Source organism: Amphiura filiformis, chromosome 20, assembly GCF_039555335.1.
Source record: "Amphiura filiformis chromosome 20, Afil_fr2py, whole genome shotgun sequence".
Classification (NCBI taxonomy): Eukaryota; Metazoa; Echinodermata; class Ophiuroidea; order Amphilepidida; family Amphiuridae; genus Amphiura; species Amphiura filiformis.
The window spans coordinates 18,960,042-18,978,938 of NC_092647.1; the positions used below are offsets into that span (position 1 = coordinate 18,960,042).

At 35.4% G+C, this 18,897-nt stretch overlaps 1 protein-coding gene across 2 annotated transcripts in view; it reads right to left on the minus strand.

The window, feature by feature from the left end:
- Positions 1–18,897, minus strand: part of LOC140142662 (kelch-like protein 26) — a 61,241-nt gene that overhangs the window by 2,952 nt on the left and 39,392 nt on the right. Inside the window, exons 5-6 of one of the 2 annotated variants that reach the window (XR_011857552.1) lie at positions 16,478–16,649; positions 2,169–2,340 (exon numbers count right to left, since the gene is read on the minus strand). The gene's annotated coding sequence lies outside the window, so the exon portion shown is untranslated. Of the gene's footprint in view, positions 1–2,168; positions 2,341–16,459; positions 16,650–18,897 lie in introns of those variants that run through there. The other variant, XR_011857553.1, reaches the window with a different exon arrangement.

Sequence of the window (18,897 nt, forward strand, 5' to 3'; positions counted from 1 at the left end):
AAAAACACCTGTCAAAATTAGGCATCCCTTATTTTGAACCATCATGCATTTCCCACACTATGATGCCAACCGTATTCTCCATGTTAATTCTTCAACTTCTACATTTCTGCAAATCTTTCAAATTTATTGTACAGAAATTCTTTTTTAAACAGGCACCAACCTTACAATAACGTACATTTTGGTGTCCAGTTCAAAGTTGATCTCAAGATACCACACAATCTACTCCTGCATTGTTGACTTATCCTTTACATGAGATGCACACTTGCATGGTACTTTCATCATCCCAAGGTTGCGTTTGTCAAATGTAAACACTTCTGAATTCAAGTCTTCTTTTAGTTCTTGAATACTTTCATAAAGTTCACCTGTCACTTCCTCTGCACTGACAATTGTGGGACTATCACTGTCAAAGTCACATATACATCTGTTTATTTGGTCTGGCTCTTGGTTTCTTCCTTCAGTGACAAGATAGCGAATACCCTTATAAACGTCAAAATATGAATATCTATCTAAACTTTTATCAACAGAAACTTCTAACAATTCATTTGTGGCTGGTCTATAAAGTGCCATGCACTTTGAAAACTCCAAATCCACCATCACCACCATGTTGATTGGGGCCTTCAACAATTGCATTACCCATGAGCAATATATACCTTTTTTGCATAAATATAGTTAAGGCTGGGTGAAGGTATAGGTCATCTTCCATAATTTCCCATGTTTTCCTGACTATACTATACCTTTCAATCATGTTCTTAGTTTGGAATAATTCATTTTCAGCTGTACCAAATAGATATATACTCTCATCAAATTGATACATCCTGGGGAAGAGAAGGACTACAGGCATTGGAGGAAGAACAATCCATTCATTCTTCTCCGAATCGTATCTGAAGAAATTGTTTTTAGAAAGCCATTTTTGATACTTTGCTGCCATTTCAGGTTCCTTGTCATCAAAATAAACAGTATTATTGCCACCTGCCGCATATAAATGACCTGTATCAGAAACAATTATTTCAATACCACTTGACTCTTCTTCTGATTCCAAATATGGACATTTCTCAGGTATATCAGCAAATTTAGTCAGCTCATAACATGATGTATTAGTACTGCATTTTATTTTGATAGAACTAGCTTCATGATCTATGTGCAATTTAGCAGTAATAGTGTTTCTAGTCGCAAACAAATCACGGTGACTTCGGATCAATGGCGGTGAAGCAGTATCCTTGGTAACACTCAACTTGACAACCTCCTCCACCATTTCTTTGCATTCCAGTATTGCTAGTAACTCATCACCAAGGAGCGGTTTGAGTCTGTCAACTGGCACCAAGCCAAGACGTAACTTCTTCAGGAGATCAACTGCATGAACTTTACGCTGCTCCCAATCATACTTCAGCCACATCACTGTTCCTTGCAGAATCTGTTCCTCTGTCGTGGTGTCTGTCTCTATTTCTTCATTGCTTAAGATCTCCATCATGATGCTTATGCGGTGGAATTCTCAAGAAATACCTTTGATTTAACACACTTCAGAAAGTTCGGAATAATTTGTGCAATTTCTGACAGACTGGTGTGATTTCTTGCAATTGACCATATCTCATAACAGTCTTCAATAGTGAACTTATGTTTGATATCTCTCAAATACTTGGCACATAATTCTACTGCTTCAGTAAAAACCATGTAACAGGCCATTTTGAGAATATCCACAACATTTCTCAATGAGAGAGTAAAGTATCCTGTATAAGCAAAGTCCAAGATTTGGGCAAAGCTTTCTTCAGTTCCAGGAACAGTTATCTCATTCATTATGCTCTCTTGAAACCCTGATGTGAACATTCCTTGGAAGTAATCACTTGCACAGCTCAGAACTGCTTTGTGAGCAGGAAATCGTTCATCACCAACAATGATGGTGACATCACAGAAGGCAGCCTGATGCCTTAACTGGTTAAGTCCTGAGGAGAGATGAGACAAGTGGGATGGGTCTCCCATTTGCTTTACACACTGGTCTTGTTCCATTCTTGCCATCTTATCATCAACAAGAACACATGCAAGATGTTATCACAACAAACTGGCAACAGATAACATGCAGCAAAGTCACATCACGCACACAAGGACCAAGTTCACATGGATGTATAATTTGTCAAACATTGATGCGCTGTTCAATGACAGAGAAACTTAGTTACCTTGACAAGACACAACACATCTGATGACCTCATGCAGATTTGCTCCAAGATGGCAAAGAAAGTTTCTTGGTTTCTTGAGCTTACTTGTAAGTTAGAGTTGGTCAATCCTGAATTGTCCTATGATCTTTGGTTGGTCTTGGTTGTTGTCATAAAGCCACTTGAGTTATGATATCTGTATAAATGTGGGGAAATAGAAGAAAAGAATGATTTTCAAGATTGATTTCTCTGCAAAGAAAATTAGATTCTAGAAATGTATGCACCCATTGAAACCATCAATATATTTCTTATGCAAAATTACACCAATGAAGAACATGATTACACACCTCTGTCACAGCAGTTGATATTGAATTAAGAATTTTCTCGCTCTTAAAGGCCCATTCAGTGATTTGCTCATCTGGACAATTGTAAAAATCATCAAAATTTTGGTACCTTTGTCATTGTCATAGATGTGCTGCTAGTGGTCCAGCCACTAATATAAATTAGCTACATGTATTTGAATGGGGCTTCAACTTCGCTCATGCTGCGGTTTTCTTTGTTTTTTTGCCAAATTTTTGATTTCAAAAATACCAAATGACAATTTGAATGACTGATCCTTCACTTTTAAACAATTTATATAAAATTATAATTATTTTTTGACACTCTAGCTGGGATCACTGATGGGACTTTAAGGGCTCTCTAACCCACCTTTGCACAATTTTTTTTTTGAGACATGAGATACACCAAATTGGATTCTGAATATAATGAATGTTCTTCTGATATCAAATAATTTTTTTTAAATTTGCAAATTGTATGATATTTACAAAAAGTTTACATTTTTGACATCATAGTCCTCAAAGTAAACCTTACAATCTAATGTGTACTTAAAGTGTACGTAGCTGCGATGAAAACCCGACTACATGTATTATATGAAAAGTTGGACCTTTTGTATTGAAGATATACAGGTACATGAAATTTCCCAAAAGACTGAAAATTTTTAAGTCTTTTGGGAAACTTCAATACAAAAGGTCAACATTTAGGATTATATTATAAAGTCTACCTACAATCAAGGAAAAAGGTCCTTGGAACGCTTGGCACACTCTGTCGAAATTCCGTGCAAAATTTCTTATGTTCATGGAAATGACCTATATTGTGTTTGGGAAGAAACATGACATCTACAACAATGATTTACCCTTCCCTCTCCCCATCAAGCAATGTTGGAACACATTGGGGAACCGCTGAAGACATTGGCATTTCTCAACATTGCACGGGGAGAGGGGGTGACAGTTTTCCGTTATTTACACGCAAGCGTTCCAAGACTTTTTTCCTTGATTGTCTCTACCGAATGCAAAATATTTCATCTAAATTTCGTTTTTGTCTCATAACTCAAAAACGGAATGTCGTATGAGCTTCAAATTGCACACGATTTGAGAGTGGATTATATGCTTTGTAATCATAATAAAATTGTTGATAAAGAATTTGGTTTATTTAGGGAGTGGTCAATGGAAACACCCCTATGCTAAATTACTCACGTTTCTTAATCATGGCTCTAAAATGCTCTAAAATGTCGTTTTTGTCCATAACTCAAAAACAGAATGTTGTATGAGTTTCATATTGCACCAGATTTGAGAGTAGATAATACCCTTTTGAATCATAATAAAATTGTTGATAAAAATGTTGGGTTATTCAGGGAGTGGTCACTGAAAACACCTCCTATGCTAAATTACACAAGTTTCGTAATTATGCCCTCTACTGTAGTCAAATTTCGTTTTTGTCTCGTAACTCAAAAACACTACAAATACATTTTTTTTACAATATCACAATGTTTTGCAGCATGTTTCCAAAATATTTTCAATGTTATCAAAACTTCAAACATTTTGCACCCTTTATGATATAACCCAACATGTAAATGTTTTGTCTAAAACTTGTGTTTGCTGAGTATAGGCATATATAAATGTTTTCTGGAAAACTTGTGTATGCTGAGTGTAGGCATATCTGAGCGAATCACAAAGATTATGATGTAACAATTTGAAACAACTCATTTCTGAATATTATTTCTATTAAGACACGCTTTTGCGATGAGAAAAAACAAGAAAAAAACACACACAATTGAATATACTTTTAAAAAAAAGACCACCACTGGGACTCGAACCATTCACATCGGTCAATAGTCAAAAGGTTATCAGTCTGAGGACTAATCCGCTTCGCCACGCTGCCATTTCGCAATCGAGTAACAAGTTTTGTTCTTTTATAGTAGTCAGGTATCAGGAAAGTGTAAACTTGTATAGAGTGCCTGCACGAAAGGTCATGAGTTCAAATCATCCTCCAGACACGCTCCATAAGATATGCTAATGCATGGAATACAAAGAATTACTTTGATCAAAAACAGTTAAACAAGTGATTGGTATTGTACTCCGTGCATTTGCATGTCCTCTGGAGCGTGTCTTTAGGATGGTTTGAACTTTGTGATCTTCCATGCAAGCACCCTATAGTAGAAACTTCAAAATGTATCACTTTACCATAATGACAAAATGGTCCAAAATCGACATTTTATGTTTTTAGGCGCATCTCACGAGGCGTCACGTTAGATTTACATTTGCTATACCAATTGAAAATGTTTTATTGCAAAAGGAATGACACCTTGATCTCTTATATGAAATTTGTTAACACTTTACCATTTTGAATTGAAATAAATATATATGCGTGTTTCATCATTTATAAAATTTGTTAACAGTTAAATTTACCAATTTGAATTGAAATAAATACGCATAAACAACTCATTTCTGAATATTATTTATATTAAAATACGCTTTTGTGATGAGAAAAAAAACCAGAAAAGAAAAAAAGAAAACACCAATTGAATATAGTTTTAAAAAAGACCACCAATGGGACTCGAACCACATCGGTCAATAGTCAAAAGGTTATCAGTCTGAGGACTAATCCGCTCCACGCTGCCATTTACATAAATCGAAGTAACAAGTTGTGTTCTTTTATAGTAGTCAGGTATCGGGAAAGTGTAAACTTGTATAGTAGAAATGGCAAAGTGTATCAGTTTACCATAATGACAAAATGGTCCAAAATCGACATTTTATGTTTTTGAGGCCGCATCTCATGAAGCGTCACGTTCGTTTACATTTGCTATACCAATTGAGAATGTTTTAATGCAAAAGGAATAAAACATTGATTTCATATATGAAATTTGTTAACACTTTACCATTTTGAATTGAAAGAAATACGCATATATATTTATTTCAATTCAAAATGGTAAAGTGTTAACAAATTTCATATGAGAGATCAAGGTGTCAAGGTGTATTTTGTTATAAATAATATTCAGAAATGAGTTGTTTCAAATTGTTACATCATAATCTTTCTGATTCGCTCGGATGTGCCTATACTCAGCAAACACAAGTTTTAGAGAAAACATTAATTTTACACGTTAGGTTATATCATAAAGGGTACATAACGTTTTAATAACATTCAAAAAAACATTTTGGATAACATGCAGCAAAACATTGTGATATAGTACGAAAAATGCATTTGTAGTGTCTTTGAGTTATGAGACAAAAACGAAAATTGACTCAGTATCATACAGAAGAGGGCCATAATTACAAAACGTGTGTCATTTAGCATAGGAGGTGTTGTCAGTGACCACTCCCTAAATAACTCAACATTTTTATCAACACTTTTATTATGATTCAAAAGTATATTATCTACTCTCTAATCGTGTGCAATATGAAGCTCATACAACATTCTGTTTTTGAGTTATGGACAAAATTGACATTTTAGAGCAGTTTAGAGCCATAATTATGAAAAGTGTGTAATTTAGCATATGGGGTGTTTTAAGTGACCACTCCCTAAATAAACCAAATTCTTTATCAACAATTTTATTATGATTGCAAAGCATATAATCCCCTCTCAAATCGTGTGCAATATGAAGCTCATACAACATTCTGTTTTTGAGTTATGGACAAAAACGACATTTTAGAGCCATAATTATGAAACGTGTGTAATTTAGCATATGGGGTGTTTTCGGTGACCACTCCCTAAATAAACCAAATTCGTTATGAACAATTTTATTATGATTGCAAAGTATATAATCCACTCTCAAATCGTGTAAAATTTGAAGCTCATACGACATTCCGCTTTTTGAGTTATGAGACAAAAAGCGAAATTTAGATGAAATATTTTGCATTCGGTAGAGACAATCAAGGAAAAAAGTCCTTGGAACGCTTGGCACACTCTGTCGAAATTCAGTGCAAAATTTCTTATGTTCATGGAAATGACCTATATTGTGTTTGGGAAGAAACATGACATCTACAACAATGATTTACCCTTCCCTCTCCCCATCAAGCAATGTTGGAACACATTGGGGAACCGCTGAAGACATTGGCATTTCTCAACGTTGCACGGGGAGAGGGGGTGACAGTTTTCCGTTATTTACACGCAAGCGTTCCAAGACTTTTTTCCTTGATTGTAGTTTACTTTGAGGACTTTTAAATGTTTATTTTTAATATCAAGGGGACATTCCCAGTACTCAGAATGCAATTTGGTGTGTCTGATGTGCTCTCATGTCCCACAAAATATTGTGCAAAGGTGGGTGACCGAGTCCTTATTATTACATGATCTGTTGGGAGTGGCCTTCTGTTCTTGTTTCTGTTCTGTTAATTTCCGGATTACCTCAATCGGCGACTCTCTTTGAAATTTACAACTCCTGTGTGGACGATTAAGGTCATGTCTCCATGGTTACAGTTTGTTATTCCGCAAGGTTTTTCATTCAAAGTTTCAGTACTCTGCGGAAGGTTTGTTACTCTGAAGGAAGGGTCAATACTCCGAAGGCTCATCACTTCTAATGGTCATTACTCCGAATTTACAGTAAGGCTTGTTATTCTGAAGGGTCATTATTCTGAATTTTTGGCAAGGATCGCTATTCCTAACAACCACCAAAATTTGAAGTATTGGCCCTTCGGAGTAACACCTAACAGGCCTTCACAGTCTTGACCTTTGGAGTGAAGGACTTTTGAAATAATGAGCTTTATTTTAAATTCTGAGTAATGACCCTTCGCATAACATAGTTTTTAACATACCTTCGGAATAACAACCTTTCGGAATAACAGTTCTTCGGTATAACAACTTGCCCCTATAGCCATCTTCCATAGGGGGTGACAGATTTCAAATAAAATTATAAACTTACAAAATAAGAACACATTTTTAGATCTGTTTTTTTTCCCTAAATTAGGCAATATGCAAAGTTTATTTCTACAGAAACATACAAAATATGTTGTTTTTAGAGAAAGAGAGCTACCAACCTTAAAAAATACAAGGATCTAATAGAGTCTGTCAACTGGCACCAAACCAAGATGTATCTACCAAGTTATTATTTTAAGCTCTTACTCGTACATTTTCAAATATCTTTTATAATAACACTAACCATATCTCTAACTCTAATCTTGAAACTACTCTAATCTTGAAACTAACTCTAATCTTGAAACTAACTCTAATCTTGAAACTTACTCTAATCTTGAAACTTACTCTAATCTTGAAACTAATTCTAATCTTGAAACTAATTCTAATCTTGAAACTAACTCTAATCTTGAAACTAACTCTAATCTTGAAACTAACTCTAATCTTGAAACTAACTCTAATCTTGAAACTAACTCTAATCTTGAAACTAACTCTAATCTTGAAACTAATTCTAATCTTGAAACTATTTCTAATCTTGAAACTAACTCTAATCTTGAAACTAACTCTAATCTTGAAACTAACTCTAATCTTGAAACTAACTCTAATCTTGAAAGTAACTCTAATCTTGAAAGTAACTCTAATCTTGAAAGTAACTCTAATCTTGAAAGTAACTCTAATCTTGAAAGTAACTCTAATCTTGAAAGTAACTCTAATCTTGAAAGTAACTCTAATCTTGAAAGTAACTCTAATCTTGAAACTAACTCTAATCTTGAAACTAACTCTAATCTTGAAACTAATTCTAATCTTGAAACTAACTCTAATCTTGAAACTAACTCTAATCTTGAAACTAACTCTAATCTTGAAACTAACTCTAATCTTGAAACTAACTCTAATCTTGAAACTAACTCTAATCTTGAAACTAATTCTAATCTAAAAGGTGTTCAAAGGGGGGAAAATTATCAAAGAGTGAGGGTCTAGGGGTCCATTTCACTAGACGTTACAAAGCTTCGTAAGTAATTTGAGAATTGTTAATAGTGTAATGCAGTCATGTTATGCCAAAAAAATCTGGTTTGAAAAATATTAACCTATTTCATATTATAAGATCGTACATTATGACTTTAAAATTGGTTTTATTATAAAATGTTACACTTTGCTGGTAATAGTGTCATATACATACATACATACATCGATTTATATTGCGCCTATACAATTTTAGCTCTAGGCGCATTACAATAAGAAAGAAATAGCAATGACAAGAAATGGATCAAATTGGAAAAAGATGGGTTTTTAAAAGCTTTTTGAAGCTGGCCAGTGTCGGCATGCTAGCAAAAAGGCATTGTCGTCACTACCGAACTCGAGGTGAACCAAAGAATAATACAGTTTAGCTTAGCATTGTATCATCATATATATGAACTCTGAAACATCGGAGCAGAATGTTGGAAATAAATCTAATACTGGAACTTACTTCTTGCAACTTGGCTATGTTGCATCTGGAACCACTAGACTTCATCAGGCAACTGTTCCGCTGGAGATGGCTAGGTATCGTCTAGATGGCCCATCCCATGCACAAGATAAGTTAAAGCGGAATCCTTCTTTCTTGTTAAGTGATGGTTGTTCAATAAGCGGCTGTGCAATAAATTTTCGAACGACTCACCAAAAATCGCTTGGCCCCCCTCTCGGCCCGCCATGAATTTTTTACCCTCCCCCAGGGCTCATTATTGCACAGCCCTAGCATGACCAGTCCAGTGGGTCAGAGTTATTTCCAAAATTCTGTTTACAACTACTGGATGACTTAGAACATTTACACACATGACCTGAGCAATTCCAACAACTCCATTCTTTAAGAATGAACATTGATCTACAGATTCAGAAAATTGCAGCCAAATTTTCTGATATATCATCTAAACGTATTAAAAAGAAAAGAAATCATTAAAGCATGTTAAAAAACCCATCAAAAAAACAAACTTAAAATTCAATTTTAAAAGCTACCGTAAAACCCTGTCTACAAGCATATATAGTGTTTTTTATAAAAGCTTAATTAATTCGAAGCAAGCCTTAATATACCAATACAATAGACCGGTCTTAAAATAATACTTGTTTGTATTCTTGGATCCGTAATTTATTTGCTCAAACTCCATAATGGCGACTGGATTAATGTAGCTTTCATCAGAAGCACACTATATGCTTGTAGACGGGGTTTTACGGTATGTGCATTCTTTTCTCTTCATATAACAATTAAATTCTGGTCACAACACAAAACATAACCTGTACTTGACACTACATCAGGGGTTCTCAATTATATTTGCTTGTGGGCCATGGAGGGTCAAAATTATAAAGTTTTGTTTATCAGCCAAATACACCTTGTTTTGTTATGTTTACTGTACAATTCAGAGCTGATCGAGGACCATCACAATTGGCTGGCTGCTCGGATCTCACCTATGAAGAACCCCTGCACTACATATTAAGCTGATTGACCACATTTTTTTATGGTGCAAAAATGGTTTCATTGTGGTCTTGGTTAGAAATGTTTGAAATGCACATGTTTATCAAATTCTAGCCAATTCCAATGATGCTGTTCAGCATTTGTCCTTTTGATTCTTTGAATTGATGACCATTTTTGCTAATCTTTGAAATTCATAGTTCAAAATTTCTTTTACCAAAAAAGCTATACAGAGAAGTTTATGGGTGCCAAGTTTTTATGAGACATTGCAATCTACCATGTTCTCTAATAAATGCCCCAGGGCGTGACATTTTTGAAAGGGGGGGGGGCATTTATTAGGTCTTTTTTGCTTAAAAATCATGCCGAAACAACAAACTATGAACTTAGGATCAATGTCTTCTGGTTAACTTCTGGGTTTGCGATATCATTTTCAGCAATTACAGACTGCGTGTAGACCGTGGTAATCTTAAACAAGATAGCATGGAAAATTCAGCATATTTTAAACATTTTGTTTGAAAAAAATGGTGGGGGCATTTATTAGAGGCGAAGCTACTGGAGAATATACGGTAGGCCTATATCTAATCGCCATTTGTTTGTTTTTCCTTTAAATGGGATGCGCAGTCGCATGGCATTTCCATCGATCCTAGTTTGCGTTTGTCAAATATGAATCTTGCTGTACCCAGGTTTTCTGGTTTTTTTACCATTCTGTTTTGCCATTTAATACTTGAATAAATCTCATCTTCTACTTCCTCAGCAATAACAATGGTTGGACCATCACTGTCAAAGTTGCATATGCACCTGTTTACTTAGTTTGGTTCTTGGCCTTTGCCTTTGGTGATGAGATAGCAGATACTATTATGCACTTCAAAATATGAATCCCTATCTATACATTTATTGACAGAAACTTCTATCAATTCATTTGTGGTTGGTCTATACAGTGCAGCTTTGAAAACCACAATGTAGTTGCGGTTGACACCCACTTGATGATTAGGGCCTTCCACTTCGTCATCGCCGCTGAACAGCACAAGCCCATTCACAACACTTGCATATCTTGGGGAAAGAAACAGGTTATCTACAGCAAGTTCCCATGTTTTGCTGGGTATATTATACCTTTCAATACTGTTCCGGTGGCTGTAATCATCATAAGCTGAACCAATTACATATATATATTCATCCAATTGAAACATCATCGGGTAGAACAATACTTTAGGCATTGGGGGAAGTACATTCCATTCATTCTTCTCAGAATCGTACATGAAGAAATTGTTTTCAGAAACCCACTTTAGATGATTTTCTTCTTTTCACGATTATCACCATATTCAACAATGCTGCCACCTGCAGCAAATAGATGACCTTCATCACTGACAAATAATTCAGTACCACTTTGTGGTTTATCCAATTCCAAGTAAGCAATTTCATAAGGAATATCAGCAAATTTAGTAAGTTTATAACATGCTGAACTGGTACTGTATGCTACAGATAATAAAGAATCTGATTCATCGAATTCAACTACATTTAGGTGGGCTGCAATATTATTTCTAGCAAACAAATATGGATAGCTGTTGATTACTAGTGGTGAAGTAGTATCTTTGGTAATGCTCAACAGATGTACCTCCTCCACCATTTCTTTGCACTCTGGTATGGCTAGCAACTCTTCACCAAGGATCTCATGGAGCCTGTCAACTGGCACCAAACCAAGACGTATCTCCTCCAGGAGATCAACAGCATGGACCTTACGCTGTTCCCAATTATGCTTCAGCCACATCACTGCTCCTTGCAGAATCTGTTCCTCTGTTGTGGTGTCTGTCTCTATTTCTTCATCACTTAATATATCCATCATGACACTTGCGGTGGAATTCTCAAGAAATACATTTGATTTAACACACTTCAGGAAGTTCTGAATAACATGGTTTCTGTACAGTTGTGTAACATCTGAAATATTGCTATGATTGCTAGTAATTGACCAGATCTCAAAACAGTCTTCCACTGTAAGCTTATCTTTGACATCTTTCAGGTACTCAGCACATAACTCTATAGCTTTGGTCAAAACCATGTAACAGGCCATTTTGAGAATACCTGTGACAGTTCTCACTGAGAGAGTGAATTGCCCTGTATAAGCAAAGTCTAAGATTTGGGCAAAGCTTTCTTCAGTTCCAGGAACAGTTATCTCACTCATTGTACTTTCTTGAAACCCTGATGTGAACATTCCTTGGAAGTAGTCACTTGCACAGCTTAGAACTGCTTTGTGAGCAGGAAATCTTTGATCTCCAACAATGATAGTGACATCACAGAAGGCAGCCTGATGCCTTAACTGGTTAAGTCCTGAGGAGAGATGAGACAAGTGGGATGGGTCTCCCATTTGTTTTACACACTGGTCTTGTTCCATTCTTGCCATATCTTATCATCAAGAAGAACACATGCAAGATGTTATGAAATCACAGCGAACTGGTGAGACTTAACATGAAAATCTACATTGATTCACTTCACTGTTCCAAGAGAGAAATGTAGTTACCTTGTCAAGAAAACGCGTCAGAATTGGGCTAGATGACCGGCTGCACTTCGGTCTGTTCATACATGATTGTTAAAAGTCAGGTGGGACATGAAGTTTATTGGTTTCCTGAGCTTACTTGTACAATTGGTCCAATTGTTGTTTAAAATTGTCCACATAGAGTTACTTGGCCAATGTTGAATTGTCATCTGATTTGTGGTCGCTTGTTGTTACGTGTGCTGATTATGGTACCTGCATAATTGAGAAAATGAAGATTCAGGAATGACCCTTTAATAGTCATGTAGTGGTTTCAAACTGTAATAGTGAAGTGTAACCATGTCGACATGAAATTATCAAGATTTCTTGAGTGCATGACATATGCCAGGCTTTTATAACCCTTAGTGTTATCTGTTTCAGCTAGAGTGACACTTTGTGCATCGTCCTGGTTAGTATGTTGATCAGACAGAGACACATGTGTTGATTTGAAAGCCATATTGTAACATTTGTTAATCAGGATACCCTCAATATTTTTCACAATTTAACAAAAGCTTAGTTCCCGATAGATGCACACAGATCTGTGGTGCATGGAAATTGGTTATTTGCGTAATAAATACAATATCAAATCCTTTTCTGGTGTGTTTGTGCATAAATGATATGTCATGTCCTGTGTGAAAGATTAAGGTCATGTCTTCCATAGGGGGTGTATGGATTTCAACTGGAATAGCCCATTTGACACATTGGGCCTTTTCAAGTTTCTGGTTTTAGTTTTGGTCGCATTATTTCTCATTTGTTGTGGCCAAGATATTGCAATCAATATTTCCTTTTAGTTTCTTATGGTAAATCATCTGAGCTCAAATATTCACAGCTGAAAGCCATGGAGAGCTGAGTGAACAAAAAGATGTTTCAAAATATTGTAGTCTAGTATCATTGACCAGCAGGACCTAAGGTAGTTACATTTGCTAGTCCGTGTGTATATTGTTTTAATTACAGCTGGGCTTAATATTGCCCTGCAAATAATGTACACATTGACATATTATTTTAGTGGTAATGTGAAATATATGTGTTTATATAACTCGTACAAAGATTCTTATCATTTGATTGGTCAATTACTATTGATTATTCTTGCTATTTATAGAAAAAGACTATTGCACTCCGCGCCCTGTGCAATAGTCCTTTTTCCATTGCACTCACACGCAGCTACCATGGTAACGCTGATAGACGTGTGCATATATTGCGCACGGAGACTACACTGACTCGCCAATTATAGGTATGGGTGTCGCTTCTAAAATAAATACAGTAATATTTTTTTAATTTATTTTGTTTTTCTGGTGATTTATAAAATTAAGTGGAAGAAAAAGAATTTTTATATGAGTTATCAAATAATGAATGGTTTTATTTGTTCAATGGAAAGAATATTTTCATTGGGTGAAATATGAACTGTTCCATTCAACTTGGCTTGGAACAGTCCATATTTCACTTCATGAAAATATTCTTACTATTGTACTCATTTACATTCAATATTTGTAAACCAATCTTTGCTAAGTTAATCACTTCTCTAATCTATCCATATTTAATGATAGCACATCACTATACCTCCCTTCTACATTGAAATCTTGATGACCTATTATGTAGCCTAAGGGCCCTCTTTTGAGACTATTAGACCATGGTAGCCTTCTTAAGCTTCCTAGTATTGTTAGCACTATAAATCTCTTGATTTTCAGTTTATGAGCAATAAAGAATCCAAAACTGAAAATGTCCCAGTGTCATACCTTACATAAATTAGAAACCAGATATGTCAGTATTGTGATTTTTTCACCACTTGTGCTTTTTAAAAGTATACATTTTGATAGCATTTAGATAAAAGAAAACAGATTCAAAGATCCCTTATTTTGACACCTGTCATGCATTTCTCACACGACTTTACGGTTTACAACTATGCTACCATCCATATTCTTTAGCTTCTACATGTATACATTTCTGCAAATCTGTCAAATTTATTGTACAGAAATTCTTTTTTAAACAGACACCAACAAGATAACCTTACAATAACGTACATTTTGGTGTCCAGTTCAAAAATGATCTCAAGATACCACATAATCTACTCCTTCATTGTTGACTTGTCCTTTACATGAGATGCACACTTGCATGGTACTTTCATCATCCCAAGGTTGCGTTTGTCAAATGTAAACTCTTCTGAATTTACGTCTTCTTTCAGTTCTTGAATACTTCTATAAAGTTCATCAGTAACTTCCTCTGCAATGACTATTGTAGGACTATCGCTGTCAAAGTCACATGTACATCTGTGTACTTGGTCTCGTTCTTGGCCTATTCCTTCGGTGACGAAACAGTAGACACTATTATGCACTGCAACATGTGAATTTCTACCTATATTTCTATCAACAGAAACTTCTAACAATTCATTTGTAGCTGGTCTATACAGTGCCACATTCCGTACCACAATTCCACCATCCCGACCTTGCTGATTGGGGCCCTCAACATACTGAGTCACCTGTGACCAATATATATTGTTTTGCACAACTGTAACATATACTGGGTCAAGGTATAGGTCATCTTCAATAATTTTCCATGTTTTACTGGCTATACTATACCTTTCAATCATCTCCTTACTTGGCAAATCATCATATTCAACTGTACCAATTAGATATATATACTCATCAAATTGATACATGAAGGGGAATAGAAGGACTACAGGCATTGGAGGAAGAACAATCCATTCATTCTTCTCAGAATTGTATCTGAAGAAATTGTTCTCAGAAAGCCATTTTCGATAATTTGCTGCCTTTTCAGGTTCCTCGTCATCAAAGTACACAATATTATTACCACCTGCAGCATATAAATGACCTGTATCAGAAACCATTATTCCAATACCACTTGGTGGCTCTTCTGATTCCAAATATGGAAATTTGTCAGGTATATCAGCAAATTTAGTCAGCTCATAACATGATGTATTAGTACTGCATTTTAGTTTTATAGAACTAGCTTCATAATCCATGTACAATTTAGCAGTAATAGTGTTTCTAGTTGCAAACAAATATTGATGACTCTGGTTTAATGGCGGTGAAGCAGTATTTTTGGTAACACTCAACTTGACAACCTCCTCCACCATTTCTTTACACTCTGGTATTCCTATTATCTCATCACCAAGGATCTGTTTGAGTCTGTCAACTGGCACCAAACCAAGACGTATCTTCTTCAGGAGATCAACAGCATGGACTTTACGCTGCTCCCAATTATGCTTCAGCCACATCACAGTTCCTTGCAGAATCAGTTCCTCTGTCGACATATCTGTCTCTATTTCTTCATCACTTAAGATCTCAATAATGACACTTGCAGAGGAATTCTCAAGAAATACCTTTGATTTAACACACTTCAGAAAGTTCTGAATAACATGGCTTCGATACATTTGTGCAATTTCTGACAGACTGGTGTGATTCCTTGCAATTGACCATATCTCATAACAGTCTTCAATAGTGAACTTATGTTTGACGCCTCTTAGATACTTGGCACATAATTCCACTGCTTCAGTGAACACCATGTAACAGGCCATTTTGAGAATATCCACAACATTTCTTAATGAGAGAGTAAAGTATCCTGTATAAGCAAAGTCCAAGATTTTTGCAAAGCTTTCTTCAGTTCCAGGAACAGTTATTTCACTCATTGTACTCTCTTGAAACCCTGATGTGAACATTCCTTGAAAGTAGTCACTTGCACAGCTTAAAACTGCTTTATGAGCAGGAAATCTTTGATCTCCAACAATGATGGTGACATCACAGAAGGCAGCCTGATGCCTTAACTGGTTAAGTCCTGAGGAGAGATGAGACAAGTGGGATGGGTCTCCCATTTGCTTTACACACTGGTCTTGTTCCATTCTTGCCATCTTATCATCAACAAGAACACATGCAAGATGTTATCACAACAAACTGGCAACAGATAACATGCAGCAAAGTCACATCACGCACACAAGGACCAAGTTCACATGGATGTATAATTTGTCAAACATTGATGCGCTGTTCAATGCAGGCATGAGACTGCACTTTCCTAAAAAAACTGAAAAAACTGAAAATGCGCGTGAAATTGGGCAAAAAGTACCAAAAACAGGCTGAAATTAAATAAAGTTGCGGAAATTTTGACTATAAAAAAAACTGAATTCAGTTTTTAAACTGAAAATTCTCATGCCTGTCAATGACAGAGAAACTTAGTTACCTTGACAAGACACAACACATCTGATGACCTCATGCAGATTTGCTCCAAGATGGCAAAGAAAGTTGCTTGGTTTCTTGAGCTTACTTGTAAGTTAGAGTTGGTCAATCCTGAATTGTCCTATGATCTTTGGTTGGTCTTGGTTGTTGTCATAAAGCCACTTGAGTTATGATATCTGTATAAATGTGGGGAAATAGAAGAAAAAGAATGATTTTCAAGATTGATTTCTCTGCAAAGAAAATTAGATTCTAGAAATGTATGCACCCATTGAAACCATCAATATATTTCTTATGCAAAATTACACCAATGAAGAACATGATTACACACCTCTGTCACAGCAGTTGATATTGAATTAAGAATTTTCTCTCTCTTAAAGGCCCATTCAGTGATTTGCTCATCTGGACGATTGTAAAAATCATCAAAATGTTGGTACCTTTGTCATTGTCATAGATGTGCTAACATAGCCTGCTAGTGGTCCAGCCACTAATATAAATTAGCTACATGTATTTGAATGGGGCTTCAACTTCGTTCATGCTGCGGTTTTTTTGTTTTTTTGCCAAATTTTGATTTCAAAAATACCAAATGACAATTTGAATGACTGATCCTTCACTTTTAAACAATTTATATAAAATTATAATTATTTTTTGACACTCTTGCTGGGATCACTGATGGGACTTTAAGGGCTCTGTAACCCACCTTTGCACAATTTGTTTTGAGACATGAGATACACCAAATTGGATTCTGAATATGATGAATGTTCTTCTGATATCAAATAATTTTTTTAAATTTGCAAATTGTATGATATTTACAAAAAGTTTACATTTTTGACATCATAGTCCTCAAAGTAAACCTTACAATCTAATGTGTACTTAAAGTGTACGTAGCTGCGATGAAAACCCGACTACATGTATTATATGAAAAGTTGGACCTTTTGTATTGAAGATACAGGTACATGAAATTTCCCAAAAGACTGAAATTTTTTAGGTCTTTTGGGAAACTTCATGTACATGTATGTACCTTCAATACAAAAGGTCAACATTTTCATGATAATCGGCTTTTTAACTGAGTACATGTAGATAGGATTATATTATAAAGTCTACCTAGTTTACTTTGAGGACTTTTAAATGTTTATTTTTAATATATCAAGGGGACATTCCCAGTACTCAGAATGCAATTTGCTGTGTGTGATGTGCTCTCGGGTCCCACAAAAATATTGTGGAAAGGTGGGTGACCGAGTCCTTATTTTTACATGATTTGTTGGGAGTGGCCTTCTGTTCCTGTTTCTGTTATGTGAATTTCAAATGGGTTACCTCAATGGGTGACTCTGTTTGAAATTTACAACTCCTGTGTGGACGATTAAGGCCATGTCTCCATGGTTAGTTTGTTATTCCGAAAGGTTTTTACTTCAAAGGTTCAATACTCTGAAGGTTTGTTATTCTGAAGGGTCAATACTCCGAAGGGTCATTACTCTGAATTTAGAATAAGGCTCGCTATTCCAAAGGTTCATTACTCTGAAATTTTGGCAGGGATCGTTATTCCAAAGAACCGTTCCAAAATTCGGAGTAATGGCCCTTCGGAGTAACACCTAACAAGCCTTCACAGTATTGACATTTGGAGTGAAAGACTTTTGAAATGAGCTTTATTTTAAATTCCGAGTAATGACCCTTCAGGGTTCGAATTCGTTTAAAATTTTACACAGCAGTTTTTGGCTAATTCATCTTAATCAGGATACTTCCATACTAAAGCACTATAAAAAGTGCTACACAAATGTAAAATTTGGTAGCAGTTACTTCAAAATAAGGAGCAAACTACTATACGATACAGCCAAATTCGAACCCTGATAACATACCTCCGGTATAACAAACTTTCAGAATAACAGTCAATCGGTATAACGACTTGCCCCTATAGCCATCTTCCATAGAGGAGTGACAGATTTCAAATAAAATTATAAACTTACAAAATAAGAACACATTTTTAGATCTCATGTTTTTTCCCCTAAATTAGGCAATATGCAAAGTTTATATCTACAGAAACATACAAAATATGTTGTTTTTAGAGAAAGAGAGAGCTACCAACCTTAAAAAATTATTTTCAATATCAAGCCGTTTTTGGGTTATACTAAAATGTCTTAGGGGGGACTTACTTTTTTGGAACCGTTTATCTTCCATAGGGGTGACAGATTTCAAATGAAATTATAAACTTACAAAATAAGAACACATTTTTGGATCTCATGTTTGTTTCTAAATTAGTCAATATGCTAAGTTTATTTCTACAGACACATAAAAATTACATTGTTTTTAGAGAAAAAGAGAGCTACGAACCTTAACAAATACTTTTCAATATGCTCAAACTTAAATCCGCATTTTACATACAAAATAAGATTTTGCACACTAACATGTACAAAAATATTTGGTCAGAATTCT